Here is a 13,528-nt window from a genome sequence, read left to right as displayed (position 1 = left end):
AAAACTGTATCAAAACTATAAAACAAGGAAACCAGATAACCAAGACTTTGATTTACCATACAGTTAAACCAGAAGGGTGTCAAGATAGTTCTCCTGACTCTTGTACATACAATAGAACTATATATAAAGTTTGTAGAAAAGGTGTCCAATATCAGTGTTATAACCCGAAGTCTGATCCTGATCGTTGGGCCTTACAAATCAAAACACATAGAACAAGAACTAGCTATAAGGACCAGGCACTCTTAGGGATCTCCCAATGGAAATCCAATCCACACTCCAGTTTTAGCGTCACCTTTGATGTTTGCAAAGCAGCTAATTATTGGACTCCAACATATGGTTGCGGAGGGATCGGTAATATTCACAACTTTATCCCAAAACATAAGTACTTGTGCCCACCAGATGGATGTGCGGTCAAATGTAAGTGGTGGTCATGTATTAAGTGGCATACCCAAGACCCAAAAGAGATAGACCACATCTTGTTTGAAAAGAATGAAACAAAAGCAAATTCCTGTGGAACGGATAACTGTAATTTGGTGACTCTCACAGTCAAGAATGGCAGTTGGTTCCTAGAACAGAATAGGTGGGAAAGTAAGAAATGGATGTTTGGGATAGGAATAGATACAAATGGCTATGACCCAATGTCAGAAATAGAAGTCAAAATTATAACTGCAACCAAAAGACCAGAACAAAAATCATTATTTTGGTCATATTATGAGGAAATGGAGAACCTACATATTCCTGAAGTATCTAGACATGTAACCAATACCTTTGTTAAGTTAGCAGAAGACATTGCCCATACTTTAGGCATGTCTAACTGTTTTGTGTGTGGTGGAACAAACATGGGAGAAAGGTGGCTGTGGGAGGCACAAGAGTTAAATTATACCAAGGTACTGGAAATGTCTAAAAATAATAATTTAACCTATACAAGTGGGAAAGATGGAGATTGGGGTCTCACTTCCAACTTGGTAGGACATGTATGTTACTCAAGAAACAAAACAGAATCTTATGTAGCAGTAGATGACCTCCTATGCACAGGGATATGGGAAGATGGTAAATGGTGGTCTGGAACCAATGAGACCACTGCTATGAATCGTTATGCCCTTACTAACATTCCTGGGATGCCCTATCTAAAAGACCCCACAAATATCAGTCTCCATTGGTTAGCCCCAGATGGAATGTACTGGATTTGCGGAAAAATGACATATGGGCAACTACCTAAGAATTGGTGTGGATCTTGTGTATTGGGAATAATTCGACCAGGATTTTTCCTGTTACCACTAAAAACTAAGCAAATTCTTGGAGTCCCTGTATATGATGAAATTGGCAATATAAGACAAAAAAGGGAACCAAGTGCATATACCCAATGTGCAGGAATCACTTGGCAAAAGGATGAGTGGCCACCTTGTCGCATCATTCTAGTCTATGGCCCGGCTACTTGGGCTGAGGATGGAACGTATGGATACCGTACCCCTATTTATATGATCAACAGGATCATGAGGTTACAAGTGGTGGTAGAGTTAATCACCAATGAGACTGTGAAGGGACTAACTGAATTGGCTAAAGAAAATGTGAAATCCAGAACATGTATCATGCAAAATAGGTTAGCCCTGGACTATCTTTTAGCCAAAGAAAGAGGGGTATGTGGAAAATTCAACCTTACAAACTGTTGCATTGAAGTAGATGAAAGTGGAAAAGTATTGAAAGGCATAACAGATCAAATGATCAAGTTAGCACATGTTCCGGTGCAAACCTGGAACGGATTTAACTTGGAAGATGTATTTTCAGGATGGTGGCCAAAGTTACCCGGCCTACAAACCATCATAGTTATAGCAGTCTTGTTAATTCTAGGGTGTATTTTAATTCCTTGCTTGATCCCGTCTTATAGCCACGATTCGGAGGATCTCAGAAAGTACAGCCCAATTAACAGCAAAACATGAAACAATGTTAGCCTTATGGGAATATAAAATGGTACCTTCAGGAGATCCGGAATCAGAGGTAGAATAATGGAAGTTTAAGCTGGAAAACTTCCAAAAGGGGGGAGTAATGTGGGAAAGAAATAGAATAACATAGAATAAAGAAGAATAAAGTATAATAATAATAATAATAATAATGAAAAATCACTAAAAGCAAAAATCATGTGTCTGCATAATCTCTGAAAAGAAAGCTGTGTTAGCCAAAAGCTGTATTAACAGTACGTGAATGACCTAATGCATATTTAGAAACATTGTATAAAAGTAAAAACTGCCTTCATTGTATTCCCATGAGAAATGGACCTAACGTGTGAGAAACTATCTGAATGTTACACAAAAGTAGATTCCATATACAATGTAAGATTCCATCTATGCTTCCTTTGTTCCTGAGAGAAAGAAACCTATAAAGCTTTAGTTTAGACCCTCCCCCTTGTTCAGAAATTTGTTGATTGTTAAATCACTTCTGAACCTTTTGCGCAAAAATAAAGATCTCTCTTTCACCCATGGAATTTTGTAAAAGCCCTTTATTTTTTTAAGGCTTTATTTTTCCACAAGACTATTACCGAAAATAAAATGCCATCCATTTTAGTGTTAAAGGCACCAAACTATCCCTATTCTGACTCAGAAATCAGCTCTTGATCCGCAGCAACAGCCCCGACCTGCCTGCTACAAGAGCCCCTCCTCCCTACGCAATAATCAGAAGGAAAGGCAGCGACTCAGAGTCCAGCGTTTACAGTTGGCAAGCGCCGCCTCGTGACTGCTCGAGCTGACTACCGCAGCTAGCCAATCCTGGGTATTTCCTGACGCGTTTTCTGCCTTGCTGAACGGAGGGCAGTTGGGAGGCGAGAAGGACGTGCTCGGGGATTTCGGGCGTTTGCGTTTAACGCGTCTGAAAGACAAGAGGTTGGGACAGAGCGCTTTATTTGTTTTTCGAAGGTGAGCCACCGATCCCGAGCAAGCAAGAAGCAAAAGTTATAGTTGCTGATTAGTACGGAATGAAAAAGTATAAATCATGTTTTACAAACTATGCTTGGCTGGGTTTCCTTATTGTGTAAACCTGTGAGGAAATGTGTTGCTTCTGGTTTAGTAAACCCCTAATAATGAGGGGAAAAAAGTTCCTCTGAGCATTCATAAAAACGTATCTTAAATCAGGGAATGTCTGCAGTTTTACGTTTTGAATGAATTGAGGAAGGCTAAATTTTCAGAACAAATCGAGAAATGGATGGAGTGCTTATATGAATAATTTTCGTTTCCTCTCTTTTTTTTTGCGGAAAAAAGAGGTATAGTACTGTCATGTTCTGTTTTCCATTTTGGAGGGTTAAACTTCCAAACTTGCAAAAATAGGTTTAAAAAACTGGTACTTTTACATAGTTACCATAAAATAACAAACTGAGATGGACCTCTGAAATTGCTGGAGAAAATGGTGATTTCATTCATATATTTCATTCATAGACATACATATATGTAACTTTTTGAATTTACACTGCAAAATGCCTTGGACTATCATTTAGTTGGATGGTATTTTAGCATAAGCTATTCTGTAGTTGTTAAATCTAATACTTAGCGACTGTAACTTCTTTCTGTTTAAGTTGCACAAGTATTTTGTATTTTTTTGCCTACAGTGGCATTTTTTGTTTTTGTGTTTTCTATGATAAATGCTTTTTTTTTGCTGTGATTATGTCTTTCTAAAGTCATAGATTTAGCTATTATAAATTATTTTAAATAAACACCATTTTAATTGTTCTAAGGCAATATTTCTACATCATAAAAGTTCTATGGCTGGATTTGCACTTTTGCTAAACCATATTTTAATTATAGTTTATTAAATTAACCATTATTTGTGGCTTTTATATAATATGTGAAACTGAGATTGTAAATCAGGGGTGTCAAACTCGCAATGTCACGTGATGTGTCGTGACTTTTTTGCCATTGCCAGCAATGAGGTGGGCACGGTTTCGCTATGATGCAACCAGCTGCAGCTGGCAGTTTGACACTTCTGTTGTAAGTAGTCAATATGCCTTTCAAATCCTTTTTTTATAAAGTTTTATTTTTTAACAGAATTCAATAATAATTATTCAACAAAAATGTGTTGTCTGAGTATCTTATTCACTAATACAAATTAAATTCCTAATCCCTAAATCTTTTCTCTAACCATTGATAAAATAGGTCCCATGTTTGAAAATACTCTGTTTCTTCTTTTTCTTTCAACCTTAAAGTAAGTCTGTCCATTTCCTCACAGTCTAATTTTTTTTGATTATTTCTTCTTCTGGTGGTATTTCTTCGTTCTTCCAAGATTGTGCAAATACAATTCTTGCCGCTGTTATCACATGTAGAATCAAATATGTACTTTGCTTATCAAGTTTTTCTGGCATTATACCTAGTAAAAAAAATTCAAGTTTATAGTCTGTGTTTCTCTAACATTTTTTCTAACCAAGTGTGGATTGTTGTCGAATATCTCCTTGCTTTAACACATGTCCACCACATATGATGATAAGTACCTGGTTTGTGTTTACATTTCCAACATTTCTCTGACATATTTTTAAACATTTTTGCTAATCTTTTTGGTGGCAAAAAGATAGAACATTTTATATAAGTTTTCTTTATATGAAGCTGACATTGTTAATTTATAGTTTCTTTCCCATAAACTGCCACTTCTCTAAGTCTATATTATATCCAAAATATTATCATTGTCTCTTTTACTTGTTCATCTTCCATTTTGAAATTTAATAAAAAATTGTACATTTTTTATTTAACTTTTCATCAGAGGTTAGTAATGTCTGATCGAACATAGTCTGCTCTTTATAAAATCTGTACTGTTTAATATCTTTTGTCATATCTGACTTGCATTTGTAAATGTGACCACCAAGGCAAAATGAATGCCCTAATTTTCCATCTCTTGCCTGGATTTTACGTTCCCTTCATAATTTAGAATATCTTTGTATGTCCATATTTTATCGAGACTGACTATATTTGGATGTACAAATGCTTCCATTGTTGAAAGCCATCCTGGAATTTTCAAATAAATTTTACATTTTATTTTTTCCCAAGTTAATAATAGTGCATTTCTAATATAGTGGTTTTGGAAGTATTTATGTATTTTATTTTTTCCATACCATAAAAAAGCATGCCAACCAAGTTGTAGGTCATGTTCTTCCAAATACAGCAATCTTTTATTCCTGAGAGTTATCCATTCTTTTATCCATGTTAACACTGATGCTTGATAATATAAAACCCAATCTGGCAAGCCAAAACCTCCATTTCCCTTGGCTTCTTGTAGCATTTTCAATTTAATTCTAGCTTTCTTTCCTTGCCAGGTAAATTTTTGAATTAGGGAGTTTAAATCTTCAAAGAATTTTTTCTGCAGTTTTATAGGTATCATTTGAAACAAAAATAGTATTTTTGGTAATATATTCATTTTCACCGTAGCAATTCTTCCTAACATCAACAGTTGAAGATTCTTCCATTTTTCCAAATCAAGTTTTATTTGATTTAACAATGTAATGTAATTATCTTCTTTTATTGTTGAACATTTTGCTGCAAATATATTCCCAAGTATTTGACCTTTTTGACTATTTGCAATTCTATTTTTTCTGATAATTGCTTTTTTTGTTTAACTGTAAGATTTTTAATTACCACTTTAGTTTTTTCTCTATTTATCTTTAATCCTGCTATCTCTCCAAATTGTTCTATCTTTTCCAACAGTTTAGGAATGTCTCTAAAGGTTCCTCTAGAATGAATACCAAATCATCTGCAAATGCGTGCAGTTTGTAGGTTTCACCTTTTATTTTCAATCTTTTAATTTCTGAATCTTGCCTAATGTTTCTATTTAAAACTGCCAAAGTGAAGATAAACAGCAGTGGGGATAATGGACATCTTTGTCTTGTGCCTTTTCGTATATCAAAATTCTCTGTATAATCCCCATTTACGATCACTTTTGCTGTTTGTTTCTGATATATTGTCTGAATCGTATTTATAAAGTTTTGTCCAAAGTCCATTGTTTTTAGTTGTTGAATCATAAAATTGCCAAGAAACATTATCAAATGCCTTTTGGGCAGCTAAAAATACTAATGCCAGTTGTTTTCCTGGATGTAGTTCATAATATTCCAATATGTCCAATATTACTCTCAAATTATTTTTTATTTGTCTCTTTGGCAAAAATCCGTTTTGATCTGGGTGCATAAATTCTGTCAAAAATCTTTTCAGCCTCTCAGCTATTATTGAAGTGAAGATTTTATAGTCCACATTCAGTAGTGATATCTGTCTATAGTTTTTTATTTGGGTCAAATCTTTTGGTATCAAAGTAACATTTCCTTTTGTCCATGTATTTGGGAGTTTTGCCTTCAATAAAAGTTCATTACATACATCTTTCAATGGCGAACTTAATGTATCTTGTAAACACTTATAAAACTCTGCCGAGAGTCCATCCCGGTGTTTTTTCATTTTTTTGTCTTTTTATTGCCTCTGTCACTTCCATCATTGTTATTTTTTCATTTAACATAGTCTTGAAGTTTTCTGGAATTTTTGATAAATTATTTTCTTCCATATATTGAGTCATTTTCTCCATGGCGTTTGTTCCTTAACATACAGTTTCTCATAGTATTCTTTGATTATCTTTTTTATTGCTTCATTTTTAAATTGTAAACAGTTCTTTTCATCTACTAAATTGTTTATCAATTTTTTCTCCTGTTTTTTAAGTTTATAAGCTAACCATCTTCCTGGTTTGTTTGCATTTTCAAAAAAGTTTTGCTTTGCCCTTTTAATTTGCTGTGCCATTTTTTCTGATTCTATTTAATTTATGTTTTATTATTTCCATTTGTCTTTTCAATATTTTCTTTTGTGGGTTTATTTGTAGTTCAAGTTCTAATTTTTTAAATTCTTCTCTTAACAACTGACATTGTTGTCTCTTTTCTTTATTTTTTTTCCGCCATATATGTTACCACCATGCCTCGAAAATATGCTTTGGCTGTATCCCATACATTTTGTAATATTGTATCTTTTTTATTTTCTTTTAAGAAAAATTCGATTTCTTTTGTTGCTAAGTCTATAAATTCTTTCTCTTTTAATATAATTGATCAAAGTCCATCTTAATTTTTTCTGCATTCCTTTCCACACAATTTTTAAAGGATTATGATCTGCCCAAGTACATATTTCTATTTCAATTTCCTGCGTATTAACCCTTAATTCAGGCGTCATCCAAATCATATCAGTTCTGGACCAAGATTTATGACTATTAGAATAAAATGTATATTGTGATTTTCCTGGGTTTGTTTCTCTTCAAATATCTTTTACACCAATTTCCTCTGTCATGTTAAAAAAAGTCTTTGGTAATCTTTTTCTTCCTTGTTTCCTTGATTTACTGCTTTTATAGTCTAATGTCCTATCTACTATTGTATTGAAATCCCCAATTAAGCATATATTTTGATATTCCATTTTTACTATTTTTCTGTGAAGGTTTTGATAAAATTCTTCTTGTTCGTTATTTGGTGCATATATTGCTATCAAAAGTATCTGTTTTTGATTTAAAAATATTTCTACCATTAATATTCTTTCTTCTTCATCTGTATAAATCATTTTGGAATCTATTGTCTCTTTAACATATATAACTACTCTTTTTTTGTTGAACTGATGTGTAATAAAGTTTTCCAAGTTTTGAATTTTCCAAAAATTTATGATGTTTTTTTATGTGTCTCTTGTAAACAAATTATATCAATGTTTAATTTCTGTAGTTGTTTGAAAATTCTTTTTCTTTTTGATGGGGAAATTCAATCCATTTATATTCACTGAAAAAAATCCATTTTCCTTCTTCATTTTGATTTACTTATATTTAGGTCTTGTTGATCTCGTAATCCTCTGCTCATTTACTGTTCCCTCATCTTCTTCATTCATCTTCCTTTTTTCTTCTTTCACTTGTGTAATTGTTTCCTCTATTGTTTGTTCTGTCTGTTCCTGGCTTTTTCCATCCTCTTGTTGATATTGTGTTCTTTCTCCCAGAAATGTTCTATATCTTTCATCAAAATCCTCTGTCTTCCACACTGAATGCAATTGATATCTTGTATTATTCCAATTGATTAAAATCCCTTCTGGCATCAGCCATCTAAAATGTACTCCTTTTGCAATCAGCTTGGTAGTCAAGAAATGATATTGTCTTCGAGCATCTCTTATTGCCTTGAGAATCTGTTTCAGCACTACTGTTTCTTTATATTGTAATGGATCATCTCTAACTCTTCTTAATATCTCATCCTTTGTTGTTTTCTTCATAAATCTTATGTGGACTTCTCTGGGCAATTTGTGTTTCCTCGCATAACTTGAATTCATTCTAAATATTCCATCCACTTGTTGCTGCATCTCTGATCTTTCAATTTCTAGGGCAGTGGTTTTCAACCTTTCTAATGCCGTGACCCCATAATACAGTTCCCCATGTTGTGGTGACCCCCAACCACTTATACATCACCGGGTGCCAGGGGCGTGGCCAAAGAAAAGGGGGGGAAATGGCGGACAGCCTTGTTTGGCGACCCCCGTGAAATGGTTGTTCGACCCCAAATGGGGTCCCGACCCACAGGTTGAGAACCACTGTTCTAGGGTCTCTGGTAATAGATTAATAATCACTTCTGCTATATTTTCTTCTTTATCTTCGGATATGTTCTGGAATCTCAAATAGTGTACAGCTTTCTCCATTTCCAAAGCAGCAACCGCTCCTTCTAAGTTTTGATTTGCTTGTTCTAATCTTTCATTCTCTGTCATTAGTGCTTCAATTTTTTTCTCAATATCTTCCGATTGATCTTCCACCTTCTGAATTCTTTGTTCATTTTTAAGAATCATTTGTTGGTGAACCTCAAACTGTGTCTTTATGTCAAGCATTTGTTCGTTTAGTTCATGGCGAACCTTTTAGAGATTGAGTGCCCAAACTGCAACCCAAAACCCATTTATGCATTGTCAAGTGCCAGGTGGATGTGGCCCATTGGGTGGGCGTGGCCCATTGGGTGGGCGTGGCCCATTGGGTGGGTGTGGCTGCGGTGGTAATGGCAGACTGGGACTAAAAAGTTCAATCAATCAATTCCAACTTTGCAAGATCTTTTTTTCCCCATGAGAAGTTGAAATTGACTGATTTAACCTTTTTTTTTTTTGCACATGGTGAAGGTCTAAAGCCAAAATGTTTTATAAAACCCAGCTGAAGGCCTAGGACTGGGGTAACAGCGCGCGTGCCCATAGAGAGGGCTCTGAGTGCCGCCTTTGGCACCCGTGCCATAGGTTCGCCACCACTGGTTTAGCTTATCAAGATTGCTTTTTGTTTCTTGGTGATTCTTCTGCATCATTTCTTGCATTAGTTGTAGAGTCTTGTGCATCTCTTTTTGGAGATTGTTTGCCTTCTCTCATTGTAACATTGCTTCAATAGATCTCTGACTTGCTGGGCTAGATGTTCCAGAAAAGGGTGCAGAAGCAGGTTTTTTTGTAATTTTAGTGAAGTTTGGTGCATTCATTGTTCAATCAGGCAAATTTTATAAATCCACAGGGAGAAGAGAAAAAAAGAAGAGAAAAAAAAAACAAGCCAACTGCTTTAGGTTATAATCCAACTTTTAAAAAAAATCCCACTATTTTAGGCTATAATCCAATTTTAAAAAGAGCCAACTGTTTTATGCTATAATCCAAATTTAAAAAGGAGCCAACTGCTTTAGGCTATAATCCAAGTTTAAAAGGGAGCCAACTGCTTTAGGTTGTAATCCAAGTTTAAAAAGAGCCAACTGCTTTAGAGTATAATCCAAGTTTAAAAAAACTGCTTTAAGCTGTAATCCAGCAAAAAACAAACAAACCACCAACTGCATGTCTAATCCAGATATTTCTGTCAATTCAAAGATATTGAAAAAAAAGAAAAACAAAAAGAAATAAAACCCCTGTGTCTAAATAGCTTCTATAATAGTTATGTCTAAAGTTAAAAGATGTAGTTAAAAAAAAATCTTTGTTTTTTTCTTTTGTAGAATCATAGAATGTTCTTTGTTTAGCACAGGTGTTGTTTCGAGGTCATCACTCTTCTGATTCTTTCTGTGTTATTGTGTCTTCCTTCACCACTAGATGTTCTCATTAACTGTAATGTCTATATCCAGTAATAAAACTTTTATTTAAAATGCTCTTTCACAACAAAGTAAAAAAAACTTCCAAATCAAAAAAGTTAGCCAACAAAAGATTATCATTTTTTTAATCAGTCTCAAACCTTTTCTGCATATTTTCATATTCCTTAATTTTTTTCCCCTATTTTAGATTTCTCACCGCTTTTAACTTTCTTCTTCCCAAGTCTTGCTGGGGTTTTTACTTTTAAAAATTATCCAATTCAGGGATTTATATTTTAAAAGTCCATAGGGAAGAGAAATAAAGAACAATCTCACCCAGATCAAACGCGTTGTTGACAGTCAGCTGTTTGGTGGCATTGCTCTTCACTTCTTCCCCAGCTGTCTATGGCTTGGGCTGTCTGCGTATTTGCTGACAGCCTTTCTCCCTCCTGGTTTCCTTGGTCCGTTTGGGTCAACCGACGTTGGCTCCAAACTCCCAAGGTTTCCCTTCCTCCTCGTTGCCTCTCCAGGGTGACTTTCCAACCTCTCTGGGTCTCCAGGTGAAGCGAAATCAGACTAGGAAACTAAAGCCCCGGTTTCTTTCATCTGTGTTGCCATAACACCCAGGGTGAACTCTCACCTTTCAGCTCATTTTTGAGGCCACTGGAATTTCTTACTGTCAAAATGTGGTGCAATATTTTTACTATTTGAAGACAGTTTTGCTTACTTTAAAAAAATCATTAAGTCTCTGATAGTGGTATTCTAAAGTCCCTAGTTGATTTAAATCTCTAATAAAGGTTGACGTTGCTTCTTGCAAGGAAAAAAAAGCTACTATATGATAAAAAATCTGCAGTATAGCTTAGCATGTTCGAATGAAACCAGGTTTTTTTTGTTAGTGTTAATGAGATTAATGCACAGTAGGAAAATGAAGCTTTGGTAGCAGATAGTTGTAAAACACCAGAACAGCACACTAAAAAGAGAACAAAAACCATGATGGTTTTCCTTGTTTTGTCAAACCAACACTTTGCTCATTACTTCATATTATTTTGGGTTTTAAGCCAACTCTCTCAACCAGGCAGGAATATCTAGAATTGTTTGAATGGATATAAGGATGTGAATATTTATTAGGACTGTACAAATTCTTCAACAGAGGCTCTTAATGCAGGGAACAAGTATAAGGCATCTGTTTGTCTCATTAAGACAGATGTACAATACGTCTGCTTTCTAAGTTGCTCTTGGCACTTTGTGCATGGAAATGCATTCCTCAGAGAGCAAAAGGGATATGTGTACTTGACCACTTCCAGAAGAAGCCACTTGATTCTGGAAAAAGACCCAGCTAGAGATAGTTGCTGAATATGTGTTTCCTTGAATGGTAAAACGGATTGGTCTTCAGTGTTCCATACCTAGCAGTACAGAAGTACGTAAAGTAAATGTGATCCATTAAGAGTGTGGATTTGATTTAAATCAAGTTGATTTAAATCACGATTTAAATCATGATTTAAATCACTAGTAAAAAGGCTTGATTTAAATCAACTCAATTTAAATCATAATTTTTAAAGTGCAACTGTCATTTCTGTCCCGCAGCGGCTCCTCTAACCCACTGTTGATTCACTGACAGTCCCATTCACTTTAATGGGATGACTGGTGATGCGGCAATGACATAACAAGATGAGGGACATGGCAGGCAGCAGGTGAATGGATGCCTGCTAATAGGTGCTGCCATGATGGATCTGAAATGACAGGTGCTCTTTAAATGTAAGGACTCAATCTTTCTGGTAGTTAGAATCTTTAATATTATTATTTGCAAATAAAGTGAAGGTTTTCTATTTAGAATAATAAGCTGTCAGGTTAGTAAAACAGTGATATCAGAACCGATTTTAGGTTACTAGGTTAATCACACATAGTTGGAGAACTACTCAAATTCTTTTATTTAATTAAAACAGTTAAGAGTCTGGTACAGATGCTTTTCTTTTCAAACAATCATACAATTTGTAGTATACATAGATTTGCAAAGCAATGGGATAAAGGAATATTCCTGAACTTTGTTTTATGATTTATCTCATGGTTAACTGTGAAATTGTGTGAATGCATCAATGCAGTATCTCAGCTTGCAGAGCTTGGATACCAAAAAGTAAATATTGCAGAATATACAGCCTCATGCTACATAACTAAGCTCCATTTCATGCTGAATAAACTAAATTATTAATGAATCTTAAATATAAAACTATCTTTAGATAGATTTTTATTCCAAAAGCATTTTATTAAAATAAATTTGATAAAAATAAAAAAACGATTTAAATTTTAAAAAATGATTTTTTTATTTTTTTAAAAAACATTGATTATTATTCACCCTGTCCATTAATCCTGAAAGTATTTGAGCTAAAGAACTGCAAATAGCAATCTTATATAGTTACCTCAGTAGTAATCTATGCTCTTTAATTTTTATGTAAAAGCAAACCTCCATCCCTTTGATCGTAATTGGATGGAGCAATTGAACTTTTTTTTTTTTAAATCAAATATTGCTGTCCATATTGAATTTTCACATGTCTACTTTGGCTAGATCTGGTATGTACAAAGTGAGGCCCACAAATTGGAGATTCCAAAAGTTAGATTTTTCCATGTATTTGTATGAAACAAATTTACATACAAAATATCTGGAACAATCTAACTTTTTGAATCTTCAATCTGTGGGCCTCCCTTTGCAGATACCAGATCTAGTCCAAATTAAATACCAGATCTAGTCCAAATTAAATTCATGCATTTAATTTAAATAAATCCACAATTGGCAGTGAGCATGCTGTGAAACAAAATGCTCATTTCAATGCTACCTTTATGCTCACGATCCTATTACTACATTTCCAGTAGACTAAAATAAAGCATGCTTCTCTAATCTAGCTGAAATCATAACTAGGATGCAAAATTTTAAATTAGATCTGACTATATTCTCCAGCATGATGACTGAAGAATCCACCAATGGGTTATTTCAGTCCTCCTGCCCAATCAGACCAAGTTGTCAAGTTGTCACACCTCCTCATTATCTGGGAACCTCCCAGTTTTCATCTTGGTCTTTCACCCATGACGACGTGATCTCTTGACTCTCTGTCGTTTGGAGCAGGTCTGACTAGATTTATTGATTCATTGGTGGATTCTTAAAGCTATTAGGTTTAGTAAAGTTTGTTTCCCTTTCTTGGAGGATCTATTCCTGTCTTTCTCTCCCTTTAGGGTTAGAATAGAGCTCCTTGCTAGAACGGGGGATGTGTGTGGCCCTTTCCCTTCCCTGAATTCAGCAGTCTGCTAAATCATCATAATAATTCCCAAAAGAAGTGGGGAGAGCTTTCTTTCCTTCGGGGGGGGGGTTGTAAGGGATCGCTTGTGCCTTCCCAGTAGCGCGCGTGCTATTGTTCTGCTGGGTGGCCGCCATTTTGAAGCCTTGTGGCTTCTTCCTGACCAGGCTCGGTAGGGAAGTTCTGTAGCGGCCGCCATTTTGAATTTATGAAACAGTCTCTTTTATGAGGT

General features: G+C 35.0%; 1 protein-coding gene across 4 annotated transcripts in view; it reads left to right on the top strand.

Annotated features, from left to right (window-relative positions):
* Positions 1-2,716: 2,716 nt before the first annotated feature.
* Positions 2,717-13,528, top strand: part of IMMP2L (inner mitochondrial membrane peptidase subunit 2) — a 97,265-nt gene continuing 86,453 nt past the window's right edge. For all 4 annotated transcript variants that reach the window (XM_039346554.1, XM_039346553.1, XM_039346555.1 and 1 more), the window contains exon 1: positions 2,717-2,906. The gene's annotated coding sequence lies outside the window, so the exon portion shown is untranslated. The remainder of the gene's footprint in view (positions 2,907-13,528) is intronic.

The sequence above is a fragment of the Crotalus tigris genome, unplaced genomic scaffold (assembly GCF_016545835.1).
Source record: "Crotalus tigris isolate CLP2741 ecotype Arizona unplaced genomic scaffold, ASM1654583v1 scf7180000018006.973166, whole genome shotgun sequence".
NCBI classification, from domain to species: domain Eukaryota; kingdom Metazoa; phylum Chordata; class Lepidosauria; order Squamata; family Viperidae; genus Crotalus; species Crotalus tigris.
Note: the sequence above shows the minus strand (reverse complement) of the source record. Positions and strands in the feature narration are given on the sequence as shown.